The 5,013-nt window shown below is 37.1% G+C and overlaps 1 long non-coding RNA gene across 1 annotated transcript; it reads right to left on the bottom strand.

Annotated features, from left to right (window-relative positions):
- Positions 1-1,467: 1,467 nt before the first annotated feature.
- Positions 1,468-4,745, bottom strand: LOC135459941 (uncharacterized). Its single transcript, XR_010443124.1, has 2 exons — positions 4,634-4,745; positions 1,468-2,154 (listed from the first exon to the last, which is right to left on the bottom strand). It is a non-coding gene; the product is annotated as an uncharacterized LOC135459941 (long non-coding RNA).
- Positions 4,746-5,013: the final 268 nt, after the last annotated feature.

Below are 5,013 nucleotides of genomic sequence, written 5' to 3'. Positions count from 1 at the left end.
AAGGGAAAATACATTTAATCCTTTCCAAAGTCTCAAAATTGGTTCAGTTAATCAGGGCCAGATTTTGCTGGCTCAGAAATAAATCCTGATTGCCAGATATGAACAGAAGATTTATAATATCGGTAATATGACCACTGTCTTTTAATGTTTGCATTTCACAGCTCCATTTAAGCTGTTCCTGAATCCTACAGTGAGTCCGGGACTTGGGATATAGGATTTCTGAGCCCATATTTTTCAATTACTATCCTCAAATACAAGTTCAAGACTGACATTGCTTATTCAAGTGACGCTGTGATTCTTTTTAGCCCATTTCTCTACCAAAACAAGGTTATGTTGAGACCTCTTTAGTTAGATGCCTGTTTTATTAAAAAAAAAAAAAACCATGACATTCACAATTATTTGTCTATTTTACTGCTGAGATATTGAGATTTAGACAGACAGTTCCCTAAGTTTACTTAGATTATAATTTCTCTCAAAATCTCCTTCTTTATTTTATTATTAAAACTTTTCTCCCCTTTTTTTAATGGAATAAAAAAAAAATAAATTGCCCTGTCTGTATCTGGCAATCTTATAGGGTTCTAAGAATAATTGTTCTTGGCATTTATCAGGCACCAAAGGTAAAAATATATGATTCTATCAGCTTTTACATTATTATCTGTTATGGTTACCACAGGCCAAGAACCACATTGTTGTGGTTCAACTTCACCTACTTCAGTTACAACCTCATTTACCTCAGAAGCACTGCACCTGTCTGTCTATTCTTTCTTCAACAAAGTAAATGGTAAGATAGCCAGACACCTAAATTACATCAAAATCTATACAGTTCTTCCTTTAAAAAAAAAAATCAATTTTCACATGTGACTTCTATCCCTAAAATGTCCGAACAGGGAAAAAATTGTGATTACTTACTTAGATGGCAGACAGAACTGAGGATAATCATCAATTCTTTCTTGTGCCAATTCTACAAGGACATTATCTAATTTCTCCTTTCTTCCCAACAGAATTACCTTGGAATAATTTGTGAAATTCAATAAATTATGGAGCTAATAAAATCATGCTGCTTTCTTCTTCAGTGAAAGAGAACAGTTTCAGATGTTGGTGTGATCTACCTATTACACTGATTGGAATATTTTCAAGATTGGAATTGAATTTAAAAAAGAATAGCAGATCTTTTGAAATGAAAGCCAGCCTGAAGAGGGCTCAATCCAAAAGGCAGAGCATTAATTTAAAGCTCAAAGAAGAGGAAGGTAACCTATTATTTTTTGATAAAATGGGAACAGACATGAAAAAAAATTCTTTCCTGCTTCACATGAAGATAGAAAACCCTGAAAAATCTTAACAAGCTTCTGTCCTTGTCAAGTTTTTAACTCAGATCTCAGATTTTTGAGCATCTGTCAACTGAAACTCCCAACCCTGCCCTGCCTACTCAAATTATGGACTTACATGAAGCAGCCACACACTGCTTCATTTTCAACATCAAGAAAATAGAGGTAGCAAAAGATGTTTATAACAATTTTGTACTTCTGAATAGGAGTGACTTAAACCCCACTTTACTTCACCAGACTCTATAGTAATGGGCACTTGGATCTTGGATGTTATCTGAATTTTTGAAACTTTATTTCAGTAGTAAATACGAAGTGGGTTGGGGTTGTTTGCCTTTGGGGCTTGTTTTTGTTTGTTTGCTTTTTATTTTTTGGGGTGCGGGTTTTTTTTGGTTTTTTTTTTATTTGGTTTTTTTTGTGGGGGTTTTGGTGGATTTCTTTTTGTAGTTGTATGTTTGGTTGTTTTGTTTTGTTTTTTGGGGTTTTTTTTTCCCCCAAAGAAAAGAATATTTTGGAGAGAGGAGACTTGTGTCTTCTATCTTCAACATTTGCTGTCTTTCCAGGTGCAGGAATCAGCTTCTCCCTCCCCCTCATCCCAATATCTGATGGAAACTGAGACCCAAACTGGATCCCAGTTTCCTGCACTGCTGTCTAGCTCCTCGATGGACAAGACTGCAGCTTAATTCTGGAGCAATTGGCTGGATTGGCAGGATTTCAAATGCCTTCCCCTGGTCCCCAGCTCTGGTCCTGTGTCTGCAGGAAGGTTATCACAGCTGGGGCAGATGGGGATTTGTGCAGCCCACGCTTTTCCTCTGGGAGAGCTCCTAAAAAACTGGAAAAACAAGAACAAGAAATTCAGCTTCTATTAAAAAAAAAAAAAAAAGACAAGAAAGGAAAAAACCCATTAAAAAAACCCTGAAAAACCAAAAACCCAGGGCTGTAACATTTTTTCTGCTCCAAGGGAATCTGAGGAATAGCAAGCTCTAGAATCTTATATGTCATGCACCCTCACCTGTTCTTTCTCCTATTTCAACAGCTGTTTGCAGTCATTGTAAGAGCATAATTATCACTTCAGGGATTTTGAGCCTGTGTGAAGAATTTCTGCCTTACAACAGGTATAAGACAAGCAGGATTGCCTCAGCAAAAAGAAATCTGAGAGGGGGCAAAAAAAAAACCACAGCACCATCCAGCATTCCAGTTCAGGGGCTGAGGGAATTCTGCTTGTCCAAATTATTAATCTTTAAAGGTACCTCAGGACTCTGAGCTGAGCAGTCAGTCGTCCCTTCTGCCTGAGCTTTCTGTCCAGGTAAATATCTGCACAATATTGTAAATAAGTAAGAGATGAGATTTTTATCCCTGAACCAATTAACACTGAACCCAAGAGGAAGCTGTTTATAACACCATCCAACTCTGTGGAAGTCCCAAGGGAAAAATCAGGAAAAATGGGAAGAGGAAAGGAAAGGGGAAAGGGGAAGAGGAGAGGAGAGGAGAGGATAACAACCACCCCCTTCAAATCCACAAATACCAAAAACCAACCAACAAACCCTCCTAATAAAGCAAAGAAGAAAAATCCAAAACCAAAACCTGGACTAAGCATCTTCAAGTATATAATGATGCTTCTGGGCTTTATTTTGACTATATATCAAAATAAAGTCTGTGTTTTAGACAGAAAACCCTTCATAGCCAGTCATGGAATGACAGTTAAACAGAATAGGTAGGGGACATACAAATATTGTAAAATTCAAGGCCTGGCTCAGTGTGGCTTAAGGACAATTCATGGGCACAGGAAAGAGCTCGAGTCAAGACTGCAGTTTCAAACCTGCGGAAAGCCTTGTGTGCTCACAAGTTTGTTGTATTTTTCTAAATGTACTGAAGGGCTGGCCTAATGGAATACACTACCTCACAAAGTTTGCTCTGCCTCATATTCTTGCAGCGTCAGGGCCTCTATAGTTGTACTACTAAATAAATGTTATTTGAACCAATTGTTCCACTTGTGCTCAAGGGAGAGCTCCATCTTTCCTCTCAAAAGAAGTGGAAAGAGGTTTGTGCAAACTGGCAGTGCAAACACATCTCTGTTTGAGAGTAATCAGCAAATTCTTCTGTCTTAAATTCTTCTTTTTTCTGTGGCTGCAGTGAAGGGACATGGCAAATCCTCAGTGGGGAACTCCTGAAATTCTGCTGTTCTTTCTAAGCAGAACATCAGTGCTGAGATGAGGGAGAAAAGTGCTTTGGATTGCTGATGCTGTTGTCAGATTTGCCAGTCCTTCAAGGTGTGGATACAGACAAATATGAAAAAAAATACCAGCCTACCCAATGTGGCTAATGAATTACTGATGTTGCAGCAGTACTGCAGGAAAAGCACTATGAATGCAGATTCTCCATGATGAAGCCTCTACAGTTTCTACATTATTTAACTAAGAGCAAGCTGGGTTGAGGGCAGAAGAGATGCCTGGTAGGTCCTTGTCCAAAATGAAATTTGTGGCTTGTTGGGATCAGTTTTTGGTACCATTTTACTTGCATGCTTTAGTCTAGATCCTCTCCTAATATAATGGGGCAATTATATATATACAAAGAAAAATTGTTATATACAGTAATAATTATTAAGAAAAGAAAAGGCAGAGTCAAGATAATGCTAACTCTCATTAAAAAAAAAAGGTTTTTTTGATAGAGGGAAGCTCTGTACAAGATTTAAAAGTGTCTGTGAAAAAAGCCTATATATTTTGAAATATCTACTGTTGTTATAATATTATTATGTTTTATTTATTTATATTTTATGTTTGTTTTTATATTATGTTATATTTATTTTGTATATAATGGTTATCAGCAAGCACCCTGTTGTTTATTAGCTAGTAGCATACAATAGCTGTTTACAGGCAGATATTAAAAAAGATTCTTTGTGCTCTTTGATAACTCAAATTCCAAGTGAAGAATTGAAGATTTTAACCTATGTCTTTCATTCCATTTCACCAGGCAGCCCAGCCAGAGGATCTAAAATAATCCATGTTCCCCTGCATAAATGTCTGTATATAGAAAGGGCCCTCTACCCCTAATAAGTAATATTTCGGTCTCTTCAGTTTTATTGCCTTCTTTCTAGCTGTTTATTCCCTTGGTTAAAGTGTTGAGCCTCCCTTATAGAAATCATGTGGAGTTGTTTTTGAAACAAGTGTCTTGTCATAACAAGAGTAATACTTATTTCAATCACAAAACATGAGAAAGAGGACAGGAAGTTTCAAAACACAAAAGTTTCCTTTCATTTATACTTTCCAAAACCAGACATTAGGCTATTTTAAAATTTTATATTTAAAAAATACCTGTGAGTTAAATTCAGTGGCTTTTCCAGAATCATGCACTGGGCCAGTTCTGCTCTCAGCTGGATCAGCACAATCCCCCAGAATTCCATGTAAAGCTGGGGTGGGATCTGATGTGGGCCTTCTTGCTCCTTTTGATTGAAATATCGCATTACATATATATTCTTTTTATTTCCTTCTTCCTTCCCCCCCCCCCCTTTTGTTTTAAAACTCAAGTTTCCATTTTTTCCCCTTTCAGCTCATTTTGCCCCAGGCTTCAGTTCCGTTTGGACAGTCTGAATCAAGGAAAAAAAAAAAAAGAAAGCAAAACAAACAGTGTTGTTTCCTTTTGAATGTTATTCAGGCACCAGGGGCTAGGTCTTGATTAATGCTCTCTTTTGAAG

This window comes from Zonotrichia leucophrys, chromosome Z (genome assembly GCF_028769735.1).
Source record: "Zonotrichia leucophrys gambelii isolate GWCS_2022_RI chromosome Z, RI_Zleu_2.0, whole genome shotgun sequence".
NCBI classification, from domain to species: domain Eukaryota; kingdom Metazoa; phylum Chordata; class Aves; order Passeriformes; family Passerellidae; genus Zonotrichia; species Zonotrichia leucophrys.
The sequence above is the reverse complement of the archived record's forward strand: the minus strand, read 5'-3'. Positions and strand labels throughout refer to the sequence as shown.